The 27,966-nt window shown below is 48.3% G+C and overlaps 1 pseudogene; it reads left to right on the top strand.

Moving 5' to 3' along the window:
• The first annotated feature begins 2,335 nt into the window (after nt 1-2,335).
• Nucleotides 2,336-18,850, top strand: LOC147096396 (zinc-binding protein A33-like; annotated as a pseudogene).
• The last annotated feature ends 9,116 nt before the right edge of the window (nt 18,851-27,966 follow it).

The raw sequence follows: 27,966 nt of genomic DNA, 5'->3' as shown, positions 1-27,966 counted from the left end.
GTTGAATGCATTTTCATGAAGAACAGAAAAATCAAGGAAGGAATTCTGGGTGAAATTGGTCGTGGGTGGTAATGCAACATTTCCAGAAAATTGGGCGGGTGTAAAACTGCCGATTCACCATCGCCTGTTTTATGCGACTGCCCAAAGACCCATTTTACGTCCGTCCAGTCTGGTTTCCTGGGAGTGATGTGAACTTGAGGTGAAATTTCCAGGAGTCCCTTTCACCAATAGTTCGAAATAGAAGCAGAAAATGCAAACAAAATGCAGAGATATTCGGTATTAAAAAATGCGAGCATTCTACAAAAATGGTGCAGTGGTGTATGCAAATATAATCAATATTATATTGTATAATAGACAGGTTAGCATTTCAGGTACACACCCCGGAGCGGAACTGGGAGCTGAAAGATCAGCAAGGACCTCTGTAGGGCTGGGGGAAAGGAGGGGGAGAAGAAACAAATGGTAGGAGGAATAAGGAGGCCTCAGACTCCTGGGGAATAAGAATCTAAATGGGTTCGAGGAGCAAAGGGATCTCGGGCTGCAGATTCACAAATCATTAAATGCAGCAACGCAAGTAAACAAGGCCATAAAATGCAAACTCCGGGGTTCATGTCTAGAGGAATAGAATTGAAAAGTAGAGAAGTTGTGTTAAACTTGTATAGAAGCTTGGTTAGACCACACTTGCTGTGTACTGAGCACAGTTCTGGTCTCCATATTACAAAAAGGATACAGAGGTCCGGGAGAAATTGCCAAAAAGATTGACCCAGATGATAGCAGATCTGAGAGGTTATGCCATCAGGAGAGATTAAACAGGCTGGAGCTCTTTTCTCTAGGAAAGTGAAGACTGAGAGGCGACCTGATAGAGATTGTGGTCGAGGACGCTGTGATGGTCAGTAACAGAGGGGAGGTAATGTGTGGGACTATTATTGATGGGGAATTGGGGTTGTGTTCACTGGTACCTCCGTCGGATGATTCTATCACGGGGAGCCCGGGAAGAAAGGAGCTGTCTGGGTTGCCTCTTCCCTTCCTCCTCCTCTTCTTCCTCCTACATCTCTTCCTCCTCCTCAGCTGGTCGCTGTATGGCTGGTGGGAAGGGCTGTGCCCTCATGATACCGAGATTGTGGAGCATGCAGAAGACCATGGCGAATCTTGAGACCCGCTCTGGTGAGTACCGCAGGGCTCCTCCAGAGCGGTCCTGACAGCGAAAGCGTTGATGAAGGACACCAATGGTCTGCTCTATCAAATTCCGTGGGGCAGCATGGCTCTCATTATATACACGCTGCCCACGTGTAGCGTAGCAGAGTCAAGAGCCGGGTGTTCACTGGATAGCCCTTGTTGCCCAGTAGCCACCCTCTGGTTTGTCCTGGTGGCTCAAAGGCTGATGGTACAGCAGACTGCCGCAGAATGAAGGCAACATGGCTGCTGCCAGGATACCGAGCATTGCCTTGCATGATGCGCTGAGTATGGTCGCACACCAGCTGGATATTGAGGGAATGGTTGCGGTAAATCTCCGAATTGAGATGCGCTGCCCGCAGAGGGACGTGTGTGTCAGTCACTGGCACCCTGCACCATGGAGCCTGTTATCCTGGGGAAGCTGCATGCTCGCTCCGCCTGCTTCTCTCTGGAAAGACAGAATGAAATGTAACTGCCCAGCTGCGGAAACCAGCTGTGCATTCCCAGGTAGCTCCTAGGGTCGGGGAATTGATTCGGAGGGAGGGGCCAGTGATCGGGAGAGGGTCGCTTGGACACAGCACAGGAAGGAACATGTGGTGCAGTGGATCGTGCGCTGATAACAGAACCAGTCTGAGTTTCCTTCCAGTGATTTCAATAGTAATATATTTTGGGTTCTACTTCTGCCTTCCTCCTTTTTCCCGATTCCCAGACTCAGATAAAATTCCCGTTAGCCTCTCAGTCTGATGATGGGTGCACCCCGAAACATCACAGACTGTCTTTTCTCTTTGTAAATTCGATTCTATTTCATTCAGATGTGAACAGCGCTTGCAGGGACTCGAGTGATCTGTGACTGGGAACCGGGTCTGGATCCACCCACAGAACCATGACACCAGCAGATTGAATCAGCAGGGACTGAAACTGATCGAGACAGCTCCTTGACATTTGTGGCACTTTGTGTTTCAGGGTGAGCGGCTGCAATCATTAACACAATTCAGTTTATGGATCTCTATCTCACACCGTGTGTCACCAGAGGGTTTGTAGTCGGCAGTGAGTTCGGTCCGGAGCAAAGTGCCCTGAAATCTCGATCCCGCCCATCTCCGGCTCCTCCCTCCCTCTCTCTCCCTCCCCCCACTGCCAACGCCTCACAGACCTGCAATCTCCAGGCCAAGGTTCAATTATTCCCCTCCGCCCTCTAACACTGTTTGTCCTTTATACTGCTCTAGGTTTTATCTCCCTGAGTAAAAGTCGATTGGACAGAGACTAGTTTATATTAATAATATTTCCCCGAGTATTGCCGTGAACTTCATCGGGAAGTCGCTGAACTGAGGCTGTTCGGCAGCGCAGTAAACACGGAAACTGAAAGCGGTTTGAATCAGGAAGTGCTGAGGGTGAACATGGCTTCCAGACAGCAGGCCGAGAGTTTGACCGAGGAGACAATTTGTCCCATTTGTCTGGATTTCTTCACCGATCCGGTTTCACTGGACTGTGGCCACAACTTCTGCCGCTCCTGTATCACACAGAGTTGGGAAAAGAAGGAGACAAACTCCTGCCCGGAATGTAGAGAGGAGTTTCCGTAAATAAACCTCAGAGCCAGTCGGGCCTTAGCGAATCTGGCCGAGAAAGCTCGAAAATTAAACCTGAATCCGAAAGAGAAGGAAAGTGAACTTCACTGTGAGGAACATCAGGAAGAACTGAAGCTGTTTTGTGAAACTGACCAGAAATTGATCTGTTACACTTGTATAGATGCGCGGGAACACAGAGAGCACCGCTTCATGCCCATTAAAGAAGCTGTTGAACTCTACAAGGTAAAAGGGAGCAGATTTGATCACCGGATTATTTTATCACATTTTCATGGTCTAACACTGTTATTCTGTGATTTTCTCTCCCAATCCCAGGATCAGCTGAAATCTTCTTTAGATTCTCTCACAGAGAAGAAATCGGCGGTTCTAGACACGGAGTGACGGCAGAAACAGAAGATTTCTGAAATTAGGGTAAATCTCCCTTTGCTGATTTTCGAAGTTTGATTCGCTTTTTTTTTGTTTTAATGCGGAAAACGTATTATTTTTCACATTTCATTTGGTAGGAACAGTCGAGCAGTCTGCAGACCCGCATCACATCCGAGTTCGCTAAAATGCACCAGATTCTCAGTGAGAAAGAGCAGCGTTTAATCAGAGATCTCAGGGAACAAGAGGGGGAGATTCTAAAAACAATGGAGGAAAATCTTCGACCGATTCAAGAGAATTTAAATTCTATTCAGGAGAAACTCGCAAAGTTGCAGAAACAGATGGAGCAAAAAGACGAGCTGACATTTCTGAAGGTGAGGATTATATTTCAGTTTAGTTCAGTGAAAGTTCACAGTCACAAAATGAGGGCGAGAATTTTGAAATAAATGCAGCATTTTCCCAATAATTCGTCACTGATTTAAACCGATCGATTGTTTTTTTCCATTCCCGGACACACCTGTTATTGTCACCGAAATAATCGGCCTCCACAATACCTACAGCATCCCGGGAATACCTGCAACCTTCCCGGGAATGAGTTGCCGTGATCTTGATATTTAGTCTGTAATTATTTCTGTGGTGTCCAATTTTAATATTCCCTAAAACTCACATTCCAATCCAGTTCCAGTCCCATGTTGTGAGTGTGTGGGTGTGTCTGGTAGGGTACTGTGAGTGTCACTGTTGGTGAACAAAACTGGGGCACATGGAATTGGGGGTAATATACTAGCATGGCTTGAGAATTGGTTAACAGACAGGAAACAAAGAGTAAGGATAAACGGGACTTTTTCAGGATGGCAGGCTGTGACTAGCGGGTGTCGCAAGGATCGGTGCTTCAGCTCCAGCTATTCACAATCTATATCAATGATTTCGATGAGGGGACTAAATGTAACATTTCCAAATTTGCTGATGATACAAAGCTAGGTGGCAGTGTCAGTTGCGAAGAGGATGTGAAGAGGCTTCAAATGGATCTCGACAGGCTCAGTGAGTGGGCGAGAACATGGCAGATGGAATATAATGTGAAGTTATCCACTTCGGTAAAAAAAACAGAAAGGCAGAGTATTTCCCAAATGGTGAAAGATTGGGGAATGCAGATGCTCAAAGGGACCTGGGTGTCCTTGTACATGAGTCACTGAAAGTGAATGTGAAGGTGCAGCAAGCCATTAGGAAAGCAAATGGTATGCTGGCCTTCATTACAAGAGGATTGGATTATAGGAGTAAAGAAGTCTTACTCCAATTATATAGGGCCTTGATGAGACCACATCTGGAGTACTGTGTACAATTTTGGTCTCCTTACCTAAGGAAGGATATACTTGCCATAGAGGGAGTGTAACGAAGGTTCACGAGATTGATTCCTGGGATGGCAGGACTGTGGTATGAGAAGAGATTGAGTAAACTAGGCCTGTATTCTCTTGAATTCAAAAGAATGAGGGGGGATCTCATTGACGCATACAAAATTATTACAGGGCTTGATAGGATGGATGCTGGGAGAATGTTTCCCTTAGTTGGGGAGCCTAGAACCAGGGGTGATGGCCTCAAGATAAAGGGTAGGCCATTCAGAACTGAGATGAGAAAAAATTTCTTCACACAGAGGGTGGTGAATCTTTGGAATTCTCTACCCCAGAGGGCTGTGGAGGCTCAGTCATTGGGTATATTCAAAACAGAAGTCGATAAATTTCTGACTAGTAAAGGCATCAAGCGATATGGCGATAGGGCCGGTGAATGGAGTTGAGGCAGAAGATCAGCCATGATCTCATTGAATGGTGGAGCAGGCTCGGAGGGCCGAATGGCCTACTCCTGCTCCTATTTCTTATGTTCTTAGAGACTGGCCATTCGGCCCATCAGATCTATGTCAGTGTTTATGCTCCACACGAGCCTCCTCCCACCTTACTTCATCTCACCCTATCAATATATCCTTCTGTTCCTTTCTCCCTCATGTACTGATCTCGCTCCCTTTTAAATACATCGGTGCTATTCGCCTCAACTTGTGGTAGCGAGTTCCACATTCTAAACACTCTCTGAGTAAAGAGATTTCTCCTCAATTCTCCTTTGGATTCATTACTGACTCTCTTATATTTATGACCCCTCACTTTAGACTCCCCACAAGTGGAAACATCTTCTCTACATCTGCCCCATCGAATCCTTTCATAATGTTAAAGACCTCGCTCAGGTCTCCTCTCAGTCTTCCCTTTTCTAGAGAATAATCTTTCCTGTTCACTCTTTCCTGTTAGTTGTACCCTCGCAGTTCTGGTATCATTCTTGTAAATCTCTTTTATACGTTCTCCTGTGCTTCTGTATCCTTTTTGTAATATCCTCTTTCTACCTGTGTGTGGGCAGCAGTGAGAATTGGGAATTATCAGCAGCTTGGAACAATCTGGGTGTAATTTCTGCTGTCCCGATATAGACGCTCGGTCTCTGTCAACTCAGATTGTGTTTTATTTATTTCAGGAAGAAACTCGTCAGAAGATGAGGTAGGCCATGCTCTTTACTGAAACTCTGCACAGTTTGGTAAAATAGCTCAGAAAAGTGTTTATGGTCAATTTATAACCAATTGTTTGATATTTGCAGGATTAGTGAGGACGAGAATACACTGACATTAGTAGATACCACCCTGTCTATCGAAAAATTCAACGGCCCTTTACCGTACGCAGTGTGGAGTGAAATGCTGGATTCCATTAACCCCGGTAAAACTCATATCAGTTCCTTTGGCCTGATTTTTATCTTATAATTTGATTCGTTATGCATAAAATATCATAGATAGTATCTTTTAGTACTAATTAGTTGCAAAGGAACACGGTTAAAAGCGGGCCTCAATGGAGTTAGTGTTATTCACGCACCAAATCCATCTTCTAAAAAGCATCAACTGGTCAGCTGAAAATGTCAGCTCCCCGAACATGACCAACACAGGGACCCTCAGATGAACCACAGCCTCCAGAACCCATCGATACTTTGCACACTTCAGCAACAGGAAACACCACCCTTCCCAGCTGAACCTTTCCTCCTCTACAATACTCATCTCCTGATGCATCTCCATCTTGTGTGTCAAACTCATGTCCGTGACCAAGGTCAGGACAGGAAGCCTGGGAGTGAGGCTTTCTCTGCCTGTTGAGGGAGGAGTGGCGAGGGGTACAGAGTTAGCTGGTGTTCACTGTGGACTTGGGGAGCAAGCACTGGATTGCAATCCATTTCCTGAAAGTGTCACCAAGGCTTATTCTCTCAATTGTCTTGAGAAATCATTCCACTCGCCCTAGACAATTATGGCTTATACATCCAGGGAGAGTATCAGGGTAGAGGTATGACAATGGTGCATCACATTGAATAACCGCTGGTGTTTTGCCTCCACATGCAGCCCTGTGTAGAGTCCCTAGGTTAGGATGGACCAGTCAGAGATATCTGGAGGTTATTATATTGGCCAATATTTTCTAGTCACCATTGAGGAGGGATATAGTTTTCTACGATGAGCAATGGTGGTGACCTTTCTGCTGATATGTATTAACATGATTGTGACTAAGTTAAGTGTGTCTGTGTCCTTGTCTCCAGCACATAGTGCGGGGTTTCAGTAGCGGGAGAGTAAGTTCCGCGATTAGGGCCTTGTAAAACCCGATAGGGGACCTATTAGTTGGCGTGGGACCAGGTCACTATTTTTCCCAGATTGCTCCGGCTGCTTGTCCTAGTGCCCTGTGTCCACTGGAAGCTTGTCCCGTTGGGAGTGAAGAGCACAGTTTAGGTCTCCACTCATGGTTACTGTGCTGTCCATACGTGGGGCGAGTGTGAGGATTGCTGATGTGGGGAATGTGGGGACACCTCATTCAGGACACAGAACTGAAGCTTCACTTTGGGTTCTCCTGTTATTCGAGATTCTTTAGGATGGAGCGGCCTCCTTCTCCAGGAATGCGTGTCTCAGAGTAATGGGAAGGTTCCTGTTGATTAGTGTGACTATCCTCTGCTCTTGGGTCAGTAGAAGGCGGCCAGCATTGGTCCCACCCACTCACTCACAAACTTGGTGTGTTCTGAGGGTGGTGAGGAGGATCTCCTGTAGAAATGAAGCTTCCACCTGTTCTTTTATGTCGGTCAGTTTTGTTTTGTCTGATTATGTGCTGGAATCTGTTGAGATTTGTGGATATAATTTGATTGATGGACTGTATTCAGGGTGATGTCGGTTTGCTGTCTCCAGGGTGTCTTTTCCTCTTGTGGGTGTCTCTGAATCTGGGGCCTGCCCGATTGTACCAGTTTTGTTTGAGTTCCTGTCCAGGCTGCTGTTCAGACTGATCGAGTTGTGGGCCACAGCTGCTTCATCCTCTTTTTTTTTCTCTACTTTTTCCCTTGAATTATTTATTCACTGCCCTTCCTTACCTTTTCCCCTGTGGCAGCTCGTTTCCTCACTCCATCTGCGGGATGTGTTCTTCATCCAGTTAGGTGTTTGTCCCCTAATACACTAAATATACATTGGCTGTTTACAGAATAATCTGTATTAAGACCCCTTTAAACGAGCTTGAAAACTAGGAAATAATGAGTGAACAGTTTAATACTTTTCAATCATATTAAACCACCCACAATATACAGTGACTGAGATTACTGGTACAGACAGATCATACAGTGACCGTGAGATTACTGGTACAGACAGATCATACAGTGACCGTGAGATTACTGGTACAGACAGGTCATACAGTGACCGTGAGATTACTGGAACAGACAGATCATACAGTGACTATGATATTACTGGTACAGACAGATCATACAGTGATCATGAGATTACAGGTAGAGACAGATCATACAGTGACCGTGAGATTACTGGTACAGACAGGTCATGCAGTGACTGAGATTAGTATACAGACAGATCATACTGTGACCATGAGATTACTGGTACAGACAGATCATACAGTGACCGTGAGATTACTGGAACAGACAGATCATACAGTGATCATGAGATTACAGGTAGAGACAGATCATACAGTGACCGTGAGATTACTGGTACAGACAGATCATGCAGTGACTGAGATTAGTATACAGACAGATCATACTGTGACCATGAGATTACTGGTGCAGACAGATCATACAGTAACCATGAGATGACTCTTACAAACAGATAAACCAGTGACTGAAATTACTGGTACAGAGAGAGCAAACAATTACGGTGAAATTACTGGTACAGACAGATCATAGTGACCATGAGATTACTGGTGCAGACAGATCATAGTGACCATGAGATTACTGGTGCAGACAGATCATACAGTGACTGAGATTACTGGTGCAGACAGATCACACAGTGACCGTGATATTACTGGTACAGACAGATCATACAGTGACCATGAGATTACTGGTACAGACAGATTATACAGGGACTGTTAGATTACTGTTACAAACAGATCATACAGTGACTGGGATTACTGGTATAGACAGATCACACAGTGACCGTGTGATTACTGGTACAGAGAAATCTTACTGTGACGGTGAGATTACTGGTACAGACAGATCATACAGTGACCATGAGATTACTGGTACAGACAGATCATACAGTGACCATGAGATTACTGGTACAGACAGATCTTACTGTGACTGTGAGATTACTGGAACAGACAGATCATACAGTGACCGTGAGATTACTGGTACAGACAGATCTTACTGTGACTGTGAGATTACTGGTACAGACAGATCATACAGTGACTATGATATTACTGGTACAGACAGATCATAGAGTGACCATGAGATTACTGGTACAGACAGATCATACAGTGACTGTGAGATTACTGGTACAGACAGATCATACAGTGACTATGATATTACTGGTACAGACAGATCATAGAGTGACCATGAGATTACTGGTACAGACAGATCATACAGTGACCGTGAGATTACTTGTACAGACAGATCATACAGTGACCGTGAGATTACTTGTACAGACAGATCATACAGTGACTTTGTGATTACTGGTACAGACAGATCATACAACTTTAAGTTTCCTTTTTCGCCTTTTGATCTGCCATCTCAGCAGCTTTTCCTGTTTTCCCAATTCCCTGTTTATTTCGTTCCTTTGCTGAGTTCCCAGATACCTGGTTTCTAGCTGCTGGCATTCTTTTCCCTCTATTATTTTCTGCGTTTCCAAATGTTCCCCTTCTCTTATTCTCTGTGCGGCTAAATGTTTTCCTTCACTTACTTCACTGCGCTGTGCACAGAAATGGGCTGCATAGCCTGACCAGTGCTCCCCTTTGTCTAATTCGACCTTTCCCAGAGTCCCTTGACTCTGGACCCTCTCTATCACCTTCTGATATGACTCTGCTTCTTGACTCGTCAGAAACGATACTAAATCAGTTAAACATAATTTTCTCAACTCTTTATCTGTGACATGCTCAACTTCTGTCTAGCCCGTCAATTGTACTAACTTGTTGCTATTAATACAGGTGGGTCGCAGTGTCCTAACCCTCGAAGGTTTTCCTTCCTTAACTGACCAGGTCGCGCTAACCACGCCAGTCCTAGGATCTTGCCTGCACCGAATAGTTTATAAAAGAATCAGCTGTCAATCAACCTCCTGACTAAGCTCGCCAATTTATAAGATTCCAGAGATGCCAGGGCAGGCGATGTATTACTGCTCCACCATGTGGGAGCTGGTGGACACCATTTTGGTTGCTCGAGGAACTTCGGCTCCGTGTTGATGAGCTGGAGTCCGAGCTTCAAACACTGAGACACATCAGGGAGGGGGTGAGTTACCTGGACACTGTGTTCCAGGAGGCAGTCACACCCCTTGGATTAATTAATTCAAATTTGGTCCATGGTCAGGGACAGGTGGGTGTGACTACGAGCTAGGCAGGTATGGGGAACCAGGAGTTAGTGGTGGAGGAGACTCAGCCCTTGCTCTTGTCAAATAGTTACGAGTTATTACTCTCTGTGTGGGCGAGAGCAGGGACTGCAGTGAGGATGAGCAAACTGACCAGAGCACTGTGTGGGGAGCAAAAAGAAACGTTGTAGTGGTAGGGGACATTATAGTTAGGTGGATAGACACTGTTCTCTGCAGACGAGCATGAGCCCCGAAAGCTGTGTTGCCTGCCCAGTGCCAGGGTAAAGGACATCTCCACTGGGCTGGAGAGCAACTTAGAGTAGGATGGGAAAGATCCAATTGTCATGGTCCATGTAGGTACCAATTACATAGGCAGGACAAAGAAAGAGGTTCTGTTGAGGGAGTATGAGCAGCTAGGGGCTAAATTAAAAAGCAGAACCACAAAGGCAATAATCTCTGGATTACTACCTGAGCCACGTGCAAATTGGCATCGGGTAAATAGGATCAGAGAGATGAATGAGTGGCTCGAAGATTGGTGTGGGAGAAATGGGTTTCGATTCCTGGGGCACTGGCACCAGTACTGGGATAAGTGGGAGCTGTTCCGTCGGGACGGGCTTCATTCAAACCAGGTTGGGGCCAGTGTCCTGGTGAATCGAATAACTAGGGCTGTAGATAGGGTGTTAAACTAAATAGTGGGAGGGGGGATACGCTGAGTGGAATTTAACAAGTCAAAGAAAAATGAGAAGACAAAAGTGCAGGGTAGCGATAGGGGTAATGACAATCAGAGTGTGACAGGAAGGGACAGAGCGTATACACATAAGAGTGCATCAGAAAGTGGGGTCAAAGTAGGGAAAATGGTAAAAAGACAAAATTAAAAGTTCTATATCTGAACGCACGCAGCATTCATAACAAGTTAGATGAGTTGACAGCACAAATAGAAATAAATGGGTATGATCTGATAGTCATTACAGAGATGTGGTTGCAAGGTGACCAAGGCTGGGAACTGAATATTCAGGGGTATTTGCCACTTTTTAAGGATAGGCAGAAAGGAAAAGGAGGTGGTGTAGCTCTGTTAATAAGGGATAAGATCAGTGCAGTAATGAGAAATGATATTGATTAGAAGATCAAGATGTAGAATCAGTTTGGGTGGAGATAAGAAATAATAAGGGTAAGAAATCACTGGTGGCAGTGGTCTACAGGCCCTGAAACAGTAGCCACACTGTAGGACACAGTATAAGTCAAGAAATAATAGAAGCTTGTAAGAAAGTTACGGCTATAATCATGGGAGATATTAATCTTCATATTGATTGGACAAAGCAAACTGACAAAGGTAGACTTGAGGAAGAGTTCTTAGGGTGTATACGGGATAGTTTCTTGGAACAATACATTGTGGGACCAACCAGGGAGAAGACTATTTTAGATCTGGTAATGTGTAACGAGGCTGGATTAATTAATGATCTCAAAGTGAAGGATCCTCTTGGGAAGAGTGATCATAGCATTTTAGAATTTCAAATTCAATTTGAGGGTGAGAAATCTAGGTCTCAAACTAGTGTCCTGAACTTAAATAAAGGTCATTACAAAGGTATGAAAGCAGACTTGGTTAAAGTGGACTGGGAAAATATATTACAGGGTAAGACTGTAGAAAAGCAGTGGCAAACATTTAAGGAGATATTTCATAACTCTCAGCAAAGATATATTCCAGTGAGAAAGAAAGACTCTAAGAGAAGGATGAACCATCCGTGGCTAACTAAGGAAGTAAATGATGGTATCAGATTGAAAACAAAAGCATACAGTACAATGTTGCAAAGAATAGTGGCAGGCCAGAGGTTAGGGAAATTAAAAAAACAGCACAGGACAACGAAAAAGATGATAAAGAGAGAGAAGATAGCTTATGAGAGTAAGCTAGCAAGAAATATAAAAACAGACAGTAAGAGCGTCTACAGGTATATAAAAGGAAGAGAGGAGCTAAAGTAAATGTTGGTCCCCTAGAGGATGAGTCTGGGGAATTAATAATGGGAAACAGGGAAATGGCAGAGACTTTGAACAAATATTTTGTATCGGTCTTCACGGTAGAAGACACTACAAGCATCCCAATAATGGATAATCAAGGAGCTATTTGGGTGGGCGGGGGACTTAAAACAATCACTATCTCTATAGAGAAAGTACTAGGCAAACTAATGGGACTAAAGGTGGACAAGTCCCCTGGACCCAATAGCCTGCATCCTAGAGTCTTAAAAGAGGTGGCTGCAGAGATAGTGGATGCATTTACTGTAATCTACCAAAATTACCTGGATTCTGGAGAGCTCCCAGCGGACTGAAAAACCGCAAATGTAACGCCCCTATTTAAGAAAGGAGGGAGACAGAAAACAGGCAACTATCGACCAGTTAGCCTAACATCTGTCATTGGGAATATGCTGGAGTCCATCATTAAGGAAGTGGTAACAGGACATTTAGAAAATCATAACATAGTCAAGCAGAGTCAGCATGGTTTTATAAAAGGGAAATCATGTTTGACAAATTTTCTGGAGATCTTTGAGGATGTAACGAGTAGGGTTGATAAAGGGGAACAAGTAGATCTCGTGTATTTGGATTTCCAGAAGGTGCCACATAAAAGGTTATTACATAAGATGAGAGCTCACAGGGTTGGGGGTTATATATTAACAAGGATAGAGGATTGGCTAACTAACAGAAAACAGACAGTCGGGATAAATGGGTCATTTTAAGTTTGGCAAACTGTAACTAGTGGGGTGCCGCAGGGATCAGTGCTGGCACCGCCGCTATTTAAAATCCATATTAATGACTTGGATGGAGGGACCGAGTGTAATGGAGCCAAATTTGCTGATGATACAAAGATAGGTGGGAAAGAAATTGTGTGGAGGACGCAAAGAATCTCCAAAGGAATATAGATAGGCTAAGTGAGTGGGCAAAAATCTGGCAGATGGAGTATAATGTGGGAAAATGCGAGGTTATCCACTTTGGTAGGCAAAATAAAAAAGAACATTATTATTTAAATGGGGAGAGATTACAAAATGCTGAGGTACAGAGGGATCTGGGGTCCTTGTACATGAATCACAAAAAGTTAGCATGCAGATACAGCAAGTAATTAGAAAGGCAAATGGAGTGTTGGCCTGTATTTTGGGGAATAGATAGGCATTTCTGCGACCGCAAATGAGACTCCAAGATGGTGTGTTGCCTCCCTGGTGCAAGGGTCAAGGATGTCTCAGAGCAGCTGCAGAACATTTTGGAAAGGGGAGGGTGAACAGCCAGCTGTCGTGGTGTATATAGGTACCAACGATATAGGTAAAAACCGGGAGGAGTTCCTAAAAGCTGAATATAGGGAGTTAGGAGGTAAATTAAAAAATAGGACCTCAAAGGTAGTAATCTCAGGATTGCTACCAGTGCCACGTGCTAGTCAGAGTAGAAATAGAAGGATACTTCAGATGAATACGTGACTAGAGGAATGGTGCAACGGGGAGGGATTCAAATTCCTGGGACATTGGAACCGGTTCTGGGGGAGGTGGGACCAGTACAAAACGGACGGTTTGCACCTGGGCAGGGCCGGGACCGATGTCCTAGGGGGAGTGTTTGCTAATGCTCTGGCGGCGGGTTTAAACTAAAATGGCAGGGGGTTGGGAACCTGAGCAGGGAGACAGAGGAAAGGGAAACAAGGATATAAGCAAAAGACAGGAAGGAGAAAAACAAAAGTGGCAGGCAGAGAAATCAAGGGTTTAAATCAAACATGGCCACAGTAAATAATAATTCTAAAAGATCTAAGAGCATTAAAAAATCAAGCCTGAAGGCTTTGTGTCTTAATGCGAGGAGCATTCGTAATAAGGTGGATGCACAAATAGAGGTAAATGAATATGATATGATTGGGATTACGGAAACATGGCTCCAGGGTGGCCAAGGCTGGGAACTCAACATCCAGGGGTATTCAATATTCAGGAAAGATAGGCAAAAAGGAAAAGGAGGTGGGGTAGCATTGCTGGTTAAAGAGGGGATTAACACAATTGAAAGGAAGGATATTAGCTCTGATGATGTGGAATCTGTATGGGTAGAACTGAGAAATACCAGGGGCAGAAAACGTTAGTGGGAGTGTTATATAGACCTCCAAACAGTAATGCGGAGGTCGGGGATGGCATTAAACGGGAAATTAGAGAAGCGTGCAATAAGGGCACAGCAGTTATCATGGGTGACTTTAATTTACATATAGATTGGGCTAACCAAATTAGTAACAATACTGTGGAGGAGGAATTCCTGGAGGATATACGGGATGGTTTCCTGGACCAATATGTCGAGGAACCAACTAGAGATCAGGCCGCCTTAGACTGGGTATTAAGTAACGAGAAAGGATTAATTAGCAATCTTGTTGTGCAAGGCCCCTTGGGCCAGAGCGATCATAATATGATAGAATTCTTTATTAAGATGGAGAGTGAAGTAGTTGACTCAGAGACTAGGGTTCTGAATTTAAATAAAGGAGACTACGATGGTATGAGGTGTGAGTTGGGTAGGATTGATTGGGGAATGTCACTCAAAGGGTTGAAGGTGGATGGGCAATGGCAAACATTCAAAGATCACATGGATGAACTACAGAATTTGTTCATCCCAGTTTGGCATAAAAATAAAACAAAAAAGTTGAATCAACTATGGCTATCAAGGTAAATTAGGGATAGCATAAGACCCAAGGAGAGGACATATAAATTGGCCAGAAAAAGCAGTAAACCTGAGGATTGGGAGCAGTTTAGGATTCAACAAAGGAGGACAAAGGGATTAATTAAGAGGGGGAAAATAGAGTATGAGAGTAAGCTTTCAGGCAACATAAAAGCTGACTGTAAAAGCTTTTATAGATATGTGAAGAGAAAAAGATTGGTGAAGTCAAGTGTAGGTCCCTTGCAGTCAGAATCAGGGGAATTTATAATGGGGAACAAAGAAATGGCAGACCAATTAAATACATACTTTGGTTCTGTCTTCACAAAGGAGGACACAAATAACCTCCCAAAGATGTCGGGGAACATGGGGTCTAATGAAAGGGAGGAACTGATAGAAATCAGTATTTGTAGGGAAATGGTGTTAGGGAAATTGATGGGACTGAGGGCCGATAAATCCCCAGGGCCTGATAATCTACATCCTAGGGTACTTCAGGAAGTGGCCCTAGAAATAGTACATGCATTGCTGATCATCTTCCAAAATTCGATGGACTCTGGAACAGTACGCATGGATTGGCGGGTAGCTAATGTTACCCCACTGTTCAAAAAGGGTGGTAGAGAGAAAACGGGGAATTACAGACCAGTAAGCCTGACATCGGTAGTGGGGAAAATGCTAGAGTCCATTATAAAGAGCACTTGGAAAAAAGTGACAGGATCGGACAAAGTCAACATGGATTTACAAAAGGTAAATCGTGCTTGACTAACCTACTGGAATTTTTTGAGGGTGTAACTGGTAAAATAGATAAGGGAGAACCAGTGGATGTGGTGTATTTGGATTTTCAAAAGGCTTTCGATAAGGTCCCGCATAAGAGGTTAGCGTGTAAAATTAAGGCACATGGGATTGGGGGCAACGTATTGACTTGGATAGAGAACTGGTTGGCAGACAGAAAGCAAAGAGTTGGAATAGATGGCTCTTTTTCTGAGTAGCGGGCAGTGACTAGTGGGGTACCGCAGGGATCGGTCCTTGGACCCCAGCTATTCACAATATATATTAAATGATCTGGACGAGGGAACTGGATGTAATATCTCCAGGTTTGCAGACGACACAAAGCTGGGTGGGCGTGTGTGCTATGAGGAGGATGCCGAGAAACTCCAGTATGATTTGGACAGGTTGGGTGATTGGGCAGAAGCATGGCAGATGCAATATAACGTGGATAAATGCGAGGTTATTCACTTTGGTGTCAAAAACAGGAAGGCAGATTATTATCTGAATGGCAATAGATTGGGAGAAGGGGAATTGCAATGAGACCTGGGCGTCGTTGTGCACCAGTCGCTGAAGGCAAGCATGCAGGTGCAGCAGGCGGTTAAGAAGGCAAATGGTATGTTGGCCTTCATAGCGAGAGGGTTCGAGTACGGGAACAAGGATATCTTGCTGCAGTTGTACAGGGCCTTGGTGAGACCACATCTTGAGTATTGTGTGCAGTTTTGGTCGCCTCATCTGAGGAAGGATGTCATTGCCATGGAAGGAGTGCAGCGAAGATTTACCAGGCTGATACCTGGGATGGCAGGAATGACGTATGAGGTGAGATTGGGTCGATTGGGCTTGTACTCACTGGAGTTTAGAAGAATGAGAGGGAATCTCATCAAAACTTCTAAAATTCTGACAGGACTAGACAGACTAGATGCAGGAAGGATGTTCCTGATGTCGGGGGAGTCCAGAACCAGAGGTCACAGTCTAAGAATAAGGGGTAAGCCATTTAGAACAGAGATAAGGAGGAATTTCTTCACCCAGTGAGTGGTGAACCTGTGGAATTCGCTACCTACAGTCTCTCCCCCCGATCCCTGGCCAGTCTCTCCCCGATCCCCGGCCAGTCTCTCCCCGATCCCCGGCCAGTCTCTCCCCGATCCCCGGCCAGTCTCTCCCCCCGATCCCCGGCCAGTCTCTCCCCCCGATCCCCGGCCAGTCTCCCCCCGATCCCCGGCCAGTCTCCCCCCGATCCCCGGCCAGTCTCTCCCCCGATCCCCGGCCAGTCTCTCCCCCGATCCCCGGCCAGTCTCTCCCCCCGATCCCCGGCCAGTCTCTCCCCCGATCCCCGGCCAGTCTCTCCCCCCGATCCCCGGCCAGTCTCTCCCCCCGATCCCCGGCCAGTCTCCCCCCGATCCCTGACCAGTCTCTTCCCCCGATCCCCGGCCAGTCTCTCCCCCGATCCCCGGCCAGTCTCTCCCCCGATCCCCGGCCAGTCTCTCCCCCCGATCCTCGGCCAGTCTCTCCCCACGATCCCTGGCGAGTCTCCCCCCGATCCCCGGCCAGTCCCTCACCCCGATCCCCGGCCAGTCTCTCCCCCCAATCCCCGGCCAGTCTCTCCCCCCGAGCCCCGGCCAGTCTCTCCCCGAGCCCCGGCCAGTCTCTCCCCCCGATCCCCGGCCAATCTCTCCCCCCGATCCCCGGCCAGTCTCTCTCCCCGATCCCCGGCCAGTCTCTCCCCCCGATCACCGGCCAGTCTCTCCCCCCGATCACCGGCCAGTCTCTCCCCCGATCCCCGGCCAGTCTCTCTCCCTGATCCCCGGCCAGTCTCTCTCCCCGATCCCCGGCCAGTCTCTCCCCCCGATCCCGGCCAACCTCTCTCTAATCCCCGGCCAGTCTCTCCCCCGATCCCTGGCGAGTCTCTCCCCCCGATCCCCGGCCAATCTCTCTCTAATCCCTGGTGAATCTCTCTAATTATCTGCTTTTTCTCCCAGTCTCTGTGATCCTGGATGTGGAAACAGCGCATCCATGGCTCGAGGTGTCTGAGGATCTGAAGAGTGTGAGACGGACCGGGACCTGGAGGAATCTCCCTGACACCGGGAAGAGGTTTAAAGGCTGGGCCTGTGTGCTGGGATCGGAGGGATTCACATCGGGGAGACATTACTGGGAGGTGGAGGTGGCGGGGAAGCGGGACTGGAGACTGGGAGTAGCCGCAGAGTCTGTGGAGAGGAAGGGACGGGTCAGACTGAGCCCGGAGACTGGAGTCTGGACCATCGGGCGGTTTAATTATGTGTTTTATGTAAACTCCTCCCCTCAATCCTCTCTCCCCACCGGTCAGATCCCCGGGAAGGTGGGAGTTTATCTCAGTTATGAGTCCGGGACAGTTTCATTTTACAGCGCGGACACCAAGTCCCATCTCCACACCTTCACTGGGAATAAATTCACCCGGAAACTTTATCCTTTCTTTGTGAATTGGGATGAAAACAAGTGGCTGAAAATCTGCTCCGGCTCTGATCCGGGTCTGTAAAAGGGGCGGGGCCTCGGGCCGGCCCGCATCATCCATGACGTCACAGTGACTTGACCCCCGCACCATTCGGGTCAGGAGCAGAGGTCAGGGGTCAGGAGTTAGAAAAGGTAATTTCCAAATTACACATTGTAAAATCCCAATGATACTGTAAATACAACCAATAAAAATATAAAATGTCAGAAGAAGAAAGAAAGACTTGCATTTCTATAGCGCCTTTCACGACCACCGGGCTTCCCAAAGCGCTTTACAGCCAATGAAGTACTTTTTGGAGTGTAGTCACTGTCGTAATGTGGGAAACGTGGCAGACAATCTGCCCACAGCAAGCTCCCACAGATAGCAATGAGATAATGACCAGATAATCTGTTTTTTGTTAAGCTAATTGAGGGATAAATATTGGCCAAGGCACCGGGGATAACTCAAACACAAAAGCAAAATACTGCAGATGCTGAAAATCTGAAATAAACAGAGAAAATGCTGGAAATACTCAGTAGGTCAGGCAGCATCTGTGGAGAGAGAAACAGAGTTAACGTTTCAGGTCGATGACCCTTCGTCAGAACTCTTCTCTGAAATAGTGCCTTGGGATCTTTTACATCCACCTGAGAGAGCAGACAGGGCCTCGGTTTAAGGTCTCATCGAAAAGACCCCTCCGACAGTGCGGCACTCGCTCAGTACTGCACTGGAGTGTCAGCCTAGATTGTTGTGCTCATGTCTCTGGAGTGGGATTTGAACCCACAACTTTCTGACTCAGGAAGCGAGAGTGCCACCAACTGAGCCACTGGCTGACACTGTAATAAAAACAAAGACTAAAATAAAAAGTAAAACCGACAGCAACTCCATCCCAGCCCTTTCTCATCACTGCCCCACTCCTTTATATTAAAAAGCAGGTATAAGTTGTGCTCTCAAAATGAGGACATTCCTCAGTTCATCAGCACCATTAGTGATGAGAAATACACAAACTATCTCTCTTCAAGATGACGGGGAGTTTGCAAATCTTCGGTTTAACGGGCTGAATGTTCACTTTTACTGCGGTGCGGGCTGTAAAACGGGCGGCCGATCCGCTAACGCCTGTTGTGGTAAAAGTGAAAATTCACCCCAGCGTGTTTGACGTTTCCTCGCAGTTGATTGTAGTGCCACTTTCAGCCAGGAGATGGTGATGGCGAGCTGTACAAAGAGCTGTAAAGTTTTACAGTGCAGTATCACCACCTGCTGGTGGAAACCGGTACTGAGGGAATATCAAAAACAGCAAATGCTGAAACACTGGGCTGATCAGACAATTCAGGCAGGACCTTCCTTCAGAACTGAAAGATAATGGGATCAGAAAAAAGAATGGAAAATAAACATGAGCCTAGAATTCCCTCTTCCGTGCTCCTGGCACACACCGAGTCCCTGTCGGGAAAATCCACATTCACGGTCTGTCCAATGTTCAAAAAAGCACAGGTTGGGATTGTGGAATTTCCCAATATGGGCTCTTGCTGTGTGTCAGGAGAGCGGAATTCCAAAATCTGGGCCTGTATTCCGAGTACAGAGAGGAGATTAATCAGTTAAAAAATCTCTGAAGTGGTTGCTGAAGACATGAAATTTATTTCCAGAGGGTGCCTGGGAGATACTTTGGTCAAAAGTGAATGGAAACTAGTTACTGGATTATCCTAGGCAGCGCCCTAGGAATGTGTCAGACCGTTACTTCACCCCTTGGTCCTGGATTTGAATCAAACAACAACGACAAATTGCATTTATATAGCACCTTAAATGTAGTAAAATGACCCAAGGCGTTTCACAGGAACGTTATCAAACCTAATTTGACACTGAGCCACATAAGGAGTTTGGTCAAAGAGGTAGGTTTAATGGAGTTTATTAAAGGAAGAGTGAGAGGTAGAGAGGCGGAGAGGTTTAAGAAGGACATTTCAGAGCTTAGGGCCTAGGCTGCTGAAGACATGGCTGCCAATGGTGGAGCGATGAAAATCGGGGATGTGCAAGAGGCCAGAACTGGAGGAGCACAGAGATCTCGGAGGGTTGTAGGACTGCAGGAGGTTACGGAGATAGGGAGGGGCGAGGCCATGGAGCGATTTGAAAACAAGGATGATAATTTTAAAATCGAGGCCTTGCCAGACCTGGAGCCAGTGTAGATGAGTGAGCACAGAGGCGAAGGGTGAACCGGATCTGCCGACTGCACGGTGCAGCCGTGACCAGTCTCCTTAGGGCCAGGGTCTGGGAGCCCACTCGGGTAACTAAAAACCCAGTAGAGTCTGAATGTTGTGGGGTCAATGCCCCCGCCTTGCTGAGTACATAACCTGAGCTGACACTCCAGTGCGATAATGAAGGAATCAGAAGGAAAGAGCTTGCAATCATACAGGTCCTTCATGACTTCAAGACATCCCAAAACACGTCACAGCCAATGAATTCTTTTTGAAGTGCAGTCCCTGTTATTTAGATGTACCATCTTTAGGTTGAGGTGTTAGAGGCCCTGTCTACCTGTTCAACTGGGTGTTAAAGATCACAAGACACTATTGAAATAAGGACAGGCAGTTTACCCATGTCCCGGCCAACATTCCTTCTGCAATCAGTTGATGGATTTGGAGGAGTTGGGCAATGGAACATGCACTTATTTACTGTACGTCGACCTTTCCCTTTCATCATTGTAAAGACCTCTATCAGGTATCTGTAGGATAGAGTGTACCGGTAGGATTTAGTAAACATTATTCAGATTCTATAACCATTTTTATATAACTATAATATGTGAAATTGTATGTTAAAAACCGATATAGCCTGTATAATATGGCGAATGGCTGAGACCAAAGCAGGATGGGAAATTATGCCAACCTGACTAAAAACCTGTGTTTTAAATGACTGAAGTAATGGAATGTGGTGCTGAATAAACACGGAGACTGTCGGAGACAGAGAATTCGGCAATGTTATGGGAAAGAGATAAGAACTAGAGAAAAGAGATAGGATTGGAGACATCCTTCATTTTAGAAACTGCAGAATAGACAAACTGTTTAGAAAACACCTCAAGGATGTTCTGTAAAGTGAAATTCTTAGATAAGGGTGTTTTGTTATGCACGGAAAGAGGCCGAGTGGGTTAACGAGGTCGTAAGATGATTGGTGAGGAGAGGAGGGACATTTACTAGGTGTCAGAGAGCTAATTACTGCCATGTAGGCAAAATGGGAAAAAAAGGGTATAAAAATGCAGATATTGAACACCGAAAGCAGCGCGAAGCCAGAGGAGGAAGAAGAAGCTTCAGTCAACAGAACATAGCAAGAGAATAATGAGACGACACCACAGTCACTTGGAGGAATGCGAGGGTTCGATGAACAGACTGTGACTATCTTCTTGTTCAGTATTACTTCTTTGTACTGGATATTTAATGATTAATAAACCTGTTTTACTGATACACAATATACCTGGACCCAGAGTGCTTTGTGTAGTCATGGACAAATTATTCTAAAGAGCTTTTAAAAGCTACATCATCCCTCAGTCTTCTCTTATCTAGAGAAAAGAGCCCCAGCCTGGGTGCTCTCCAGTGACTCCTCCCGCTGGACGTGGCCATCAGGTGAGGACACAACTGAGCTCAGCTCTGCTGTTCCCGAGACTGGAGTTAGTGCCTTCAGGAGAAGAAGTGAGGAAATTGAGGTTTGAGGGACTTCTACAAAGAAAGCCACATTATAAAAAGACGATTGGCTGTGCCGGTGCTCAGCTCACTGTGCCACGGTGCTCGCTGCACTCCACACATGGTGATCTCCCAGTCTGAGCTGTGCTGCCCTATAAGCTGCAGTGAAATCTCTTTTACAGCCCTCAGTGCATTGAGAAATATTGTGGTTTTCAACTTATTTTTTTCATGAGTAAGCTCTGTCACTGTAGTGTGGCAAATTCAGTTGTCCCCTTTTCGCCCGCCCCTCCAGTGCCACACATCTGTTCCCAGCTGATGGGGCTCACTGGCAAACTGTTCCTACCGGATATAAAACACAAAGTGCCGGCAGTGCATGGCAGACCAGCCAGTATCTGTAAAGAGAAAAGAGCCGATTGATGGTTTGAATGTGAATCTTTTCATCAGAACTCGTGATGAGGCGTTATACACCTGAAACACCTTTTCCAATTCAGGTTCATTGTATTAGTAGATTCTGTTTTTTATATTATTGTTCACACCGGGTCTCTGCTAATACGGAAATGTAAACTGCTTCGAGCAGATACAGAAGAAGAGAGCACCTTTGTTTCATTTCTTTACCTCCCTGTCTGTGCTGGGACGTGTCTTGGCTCTGATGTGAGCTCCCTGCTTCTGCTGGGATGCTGATTGCCTCTGCTGTGTGCTTCATGCATCTGCTGGAATACACCCTGGTTCTGCTGGGAAACCCCATGCCCCTGTGTGATTGATGCTCCTTTCCTCTCTTCTTTACCTGCCTCTGTTGACCTGAGTAAGATCTGGATCTCAATGTGTGGCCAACAACAGTGCCCGTGAACTTTCTTCCACTACATCCACGGGTATCTTGCTCCTGACAGACCAGTAAGCAGCGCCTGAACTTCCTGCTTTAGAGTTTTTGTCTGACAACATTTTTGTTCTTTTCGTTCGCTTTGTTTGTATTGTTAGATTAATGAATGTAATAAAGATGGTGAGACTGCTCTAAAACCACGTGATCGCTGGTTGGATGCAAATTCATTAGGAACAAAAACAAATCAATGAACGAATTCTGGGGATAAAATTGGTTTTGGGCGGTAGTGCAAAATGTCCAGCTAAGTCCAGAATGAGGTGTGAACTGCAGGAATAAACACAGGAAATGCTGGAAATCCTCAGCAGGTCAGGCAGCATATGTCGGGAGAGAAACCGAGTTTCAGGTCGATGAGCCTTGGTCAGAACTGCAGGAACCCGGTGAGCTCGCTGCCTGTAATGTGGCTCCACAGCCGGAAGGTGGCGCTCCATGGCCGTGTCTCCGGTGGATTCCCGCGGTCCGGCTCACTCGAGCTGCTTTCCCACCGCGGCCATTGGCCACACTTCCCCAAGGCCCGCCAGCTTCACTCGCTCTCAGAAGGAACCGCATGAAGGTTCCGTCAATGACCAATTCCTGAGTCTGTTCCGCGACCCGTCTGCGTGCGATTCACAGGCTGAAATAGAAGAGCCCGGGTCCAGTGACAATGACCTGGTCATTGGCCGGAGAGCCTGTCACTCAGTGAGGGGGCGGGTCTCTCCCGGGGGAAGTGGATTGGCCGGAGAGCCTGTCACTCAGTGAGGGGGCGGGGCTCTCCCGGGGGAAGTGGATTGGCCGGAGAGCCTGTCACTCAGTGAGGGGGCGGGTCTCTCCCGGGGGAAGCGGATTGGCCGGAGAGCCTGTCACTCAGTGAGGGGGGCGGGTTTCTCCCGGGGGAAGCGGATTGGCCGGAGAGCCTGTCACTCAGTGAGGGGGTCCCTCCCGGGGGCAGTGGTTTGGCCGGAGAGCCTGTCACTCAGTGAGGGGGGGCGGGTCTCTCCCGGGGGAAGTGGATTGGCCGGAGAGCCTGTCACTCAGTGAGGGGGCGGGTCTCTCCCGGGGGAAGCGGATTGGCCGGAGAGCCTGTCACTCAGTGAGGGGGCGTGTCTCTACCGGGGGAAGTGGATTGGCCGGAGAGCCTGTCACTCAGTGAGGGGGCGGGTCTCTCCCGGGGGAAGTGGATTGGTCGGAGAGCCTGTCACTCAGAGAGGGGGCGGGTCTCCCGGGGGAAGCGGATTGGCCAGAGAGCCTGTCACTCAGTGAGGGGGGTGGGTCTCTCCCGGGGGAAAGTGGATTGGCCGGAGAGCCTGTCACTCAGTGAGGGGCCGGGTCTCTCCCGGGGGAAGTGGATTGGCCGGAGAGCCTGTCACTCAGTGAGGGGGCAGGGCTCTCCCGGGGGAAGCGGATTGGCCGGAGAGCCTGTAACTCAATGAGGGGGGCGGGTCTCTCCCGGGGGAAGTGGATTGGCCGGAGAGCCTGTCACTCACTGAGTGGCCGGGTCTCTCCCCGGGGGCAGTGGTTTGGCCGGAGAGCCTGTCACTCAGTGAGTGGCCGGGTCTCTCCCGGGGGCAGTGGATTGGCCGGAGAGCCTGACACTCAGTGAGGGTCCGGGTATCTCCCGGGGGAAGTGGATTGGCCGGAGAGCCTGTCACTCAGTGAGGGGGCGGGTCTCTCCCGGTGGAAGTGGATTGGCCGGAGAGCCTGTCACTCAGTGAGGGGCCGGGTAGCTCCCCGGGGGAAACGGATTGGCCGGAGAGCCTCTCACTCAGTGAGGGGGGCGGGTCTCTCCCGGGAGAAGCGGATTGGCCGGAGAGCCTGTCACTCAGTGAGGGGGCGGGTCTCTCCCGGGGGAAGTGGATTGGCCAGAGAGCCTGTCACTCAGTGAGGGGGTGGGTCTCTCCCGGGGGAAGTTGATTGGCCGGAGAGCCTGTCACTCAGTGAGGGGGGCGGGTCTCTCCCGGGGGAAGTAGATTGGCCGGAGAGCCTGTCACTCAGTGAGGGGGCGGGTCTTTCCCGGGGGAAGCGGATTGGCCGGAGAGCCTGTCACTCAGTGAGGGGGCGGGTCTTTCCCGGGGAAGCCGATTGGCCGGAGAGCCTGTCACTCAGTGAGGGGGGTGGGTCTCTCCCGGGGGAAGCGGATTGGCCGGAGAGCCTGTCACTCAGTGAGGGGGCGGGTCTCTCCCGGGGCAAGTGGATTGGCCGGAGCGCCTGTCACTCAGTGAGGGGGGCGGGTCTCTCCCGGGGGAAGCGGATTGGCCGGAGAGCCTGTCACTCAGTGAGGGGGTCCCTCCCGGGGGCAGTGGTTTGGCCGGAGAGCCTGTCACTCAGTGAGGGGGGGCGGGTCTCTTCCGGGGGAAGTGGATTGGCCGGAGAGCCTGTCACTCAGTGAGGGCGTCCCTCCCGGGGGAAGTGGATTGGTCGGAGAGCCTGTCACTCAGAGAGGGGGCGGGTCTCCCGGGGGAAGCGGATTGGCCAGAGAGCCTGTCACTCAGTGAGGGGGGTGGGTCTCTCCCGGGGGGAAGTGGATTGGCCGGAGAGCCTGTCACTCAGTGAGGGGCCGGGTCTCTCCCGGGGGAAGTGGATTGGCCGGAGAGCCTGTCACTCAGTGAGGGGGCAGGGCTCTCCCGGGGGAAGCGGATTGGCCGGAGAGCCTGTAACTCAATGAGGGGGGCGGGTCTCTCCCGGGGGAAGTGGATTGGCCGGAGAGCCTGTCACTCACTGAGTGGCCGGGTCTCTCCCCGGGGGCAGTGGTTTGGCCGGAGAGCCTGTCACTCAGTGAGTGGCCGGGTCTCTCCCGGGGGCAGTGGATTGGCCGGAGAGCCTGACACTCAGTGAGGGTCCGGGTATCTCCCGGGGGAAGTGGATTGGCCGGAGAGCCTGTCACTCAGTGAGGGGGGCGGGTCTCTCCCGGTGGAAGTGGATTGGCCGGAGAGCCTGTCACTCAGTCAGGGGCCGGGTAGCTCCCCGGGGGAAACGGATTGGCCGGAGAGCCTCTCACTCAGTGAGGGGAGCGGGTCTCTCCCGGGAGAAGCGGATTGGCCGGAGAGCCTGTCACTCAGTGAGGGGGCGGGTCTCTCCCGGGGAAGTGGATTGGCCAGAGAGCCTGTCACTCAGTGAGGGGGTGGGTCTCTCCCGGGGGAAGTAGATTGGCCGGAGAGCCTGTCACTCAGTGAGGGGGGCGGGTCTCTCCCGGGGGAAGTAGATTGGCCGGAGAGCCTGTCACTCAGTGAGGGGGGCGGGTCTCTACCGGGGGAAGTAGATTGGCCGGAGAGCTTGTCACTCAGTGAGGGGGCGGGTCTCTACCGGGGGAAGTGGATTGGCCAGAGAGCCTGTCACTCAGTGAGGGGGCCGGGTCTCTCCCAGGGGAAGTAGAATGGCCGGTGAGCCTGTCACTCAGTGAGGGGGGGGCGAGTCTCTCCCGGGGGAAGCGGATTGGCCAAACAGCCTGTCACTCAATGAGGGGGCGGGTCTCTCCCGGGGGAAGCGGATTGGCCGGAGAGCCTGTCACTCAGTGAGGGGGTGGGTATCTCCCGGGGGAAGCGGATTGGCTGGAGAAAATGAACACAATCCAACATTCTCTGAAGCCGTAGAAAACCACTTTTGAAGATTTTGAGTTTAAGCAACAAGAGAGCGTCTGTGAAATGAAGGTGAATTCTCAGTGGGCCGCGCCTGTACGGGTAGCGTGTGATGCACCCCATGCCCGGATAACAGAACTCATAGAATCATAGAAAGTTACAGCACGGAAGGAGGGCATTTCGGCCCATCGTGTCCACGCCGGCCAACAAAGAGCTATCCAGCCTAATCCCACTTCCCAGCTCTTGGTCCGTAGCCCTGCAAGTTAGAGCATCCCAAGTGCACACCCAAGTACTTTTTAAATGTGGTTAGGGTTTCTGCCTCTACCACCCTTTCAGGCAGCGAGTTCCAGACCCCCAAAACCCTCTGGGTAAAGAAATTTCCCCTCAAATCCCCTCTAAACCTTCCACCAATTACTTTAAATCTGTGCCCCCTGGTTTTTGACCCCTCTGCTGAGGGAAATAGGTCATTTCTATCCACTTTATCTATGCCCCTCATAATTTTATACACCTCAATTGTAAGGGGAATAGATAGGTGTTTCTGCGGCCGCAAACGAGACTCAAGGATGGTGTGTTGCCTCCCTGGTGCAAGGGTCAAGGATGTCTCAGAGCGGCTGCAGAACATTTTAGGAGCATTTCTATGTTTCAGGGATCTGCGGACATGCAGTCCAATGTCCCTCAGTCCCTCGTGGACATGCAGTCCAATGTCCCTCTGTCACTCTACACTTCTCAGTCTCCTACCATTTATTGTGCATTCCCTTGCCTTGTTAGCCCTCCCCAAATGCATTACCTCACACTTCTCCGGATTGAGTTCCAGTTGCCACTTTCCTGCCCACCTGACCAGTCCATTGATATTTTCCTGCAGTCTACAGCTTTCTTCCTCACTATAGAAACATAGAAACACAGAAGGAGCAGGAGTCGGCATTCGGCCCCTCGAGCCTGCTCCACCATTCAATGCGATCATGATTGATCATCCAAACTCAGTACCCGGTCCCTGCTTTCTCCCCATACCCCTTCATCCCTTTAGCCTTAAGAAAAATATCCAACTCCTTTTTGATTATATTTAATGAACTGGCCTCCACCGCCTTCTGTGGTAATGAGTTCCACAGGTTCACCACTCTCTTGGTGAAGAAATTCCTCCTCATTTCTGTCCTAAATGGCCTACACTTTATCCTTAGACTGCGTCCCCTGGATCTGGACTCAATGACCATTGGGAACATCCTTCCTGCATCTAGTCTGTCCAGTCCTGTTAGAATTTTATAAGTTTCAATGAGATCACCTCTCATTCTTCTAAACTCCAGCGAGTACAAGCCCAATTGACCCAATCTCTCCTCATACTTCATTCCTGCCATCCCAGGGATCAGCCTGGTGAATCTTCGCTGAACTCCTTCCATGGCAAGAACATCCTTCCTCAGCTAAGGTGACCAAAACTGCACACAATACTCAAGATGTGGTCTCAACAAGGCCCTGTACAACTGCAGCAAGGCATCCTTGTTCGTGTACTCAAACCATCTCGCTACGAAGGCCAACATACCATTTGCCTTCTTAACCGCCTGCTGCACCTGCATGCTTACCTTCAGCGACTGGTGCACAAGGACACCCAGGTCTCATTGCACTTCCCCTTCTCCCAATCTATTGCCATTTAGATAATAATCTGCCTTCCTGTTTTTGCCAGCAAAGTGGATAACCTCACATTTATCCATGTTATATTGCATCAGCCATGTTTCTGCCCAATCACCCAACCTGTCCAAATCATCCTGGAGTTTCTCGACATCCTCCTCACAGCGCACACACCCACCCAGCTTTGTGTTGTCTGCAAATTTGGAGATATTACATCTCGTTCCCTTGTCTAGATCATTAATATATATTGTGAATATCTGGGGTCCTAGGACCGATCCTTGCAGTACCCCACTAGTCACTGCCTGCCACTCAGAAAAAGACCCGTTTATTCGAACTCTTTGCTTTCTGTCTGCCACATCCACTGGTTCTCCCTTATCTATTTTACCAGTTACATCCTCAAAAAATTCCAGTAGATTAGTCAAGCACGATTTACCTTTTGTAAATCCATGTTGACTTTGTCCG

Source organism: Somniosus microcephalus, unplaced genomic scaffold (assembly GCF_052327205.1).
Source record: "Somniosus microcephalus isolate GS21.2 unplaced genomic scaffold, FLI_Smic_1.0 unresolved_chr1, whole genome shotgun sequence".
Taxonomy (NCBI): Eukaryota; Metazoa; Chordata; class Chondrichthyes; order Squaliformes; family Somniosidae; genus Somniosus; species Somniosus microcephalus.
Note: the sequence above shows the minus strand (reverse complement) of the source record. Positions and strands in the feature narration are given on the sequence as shown.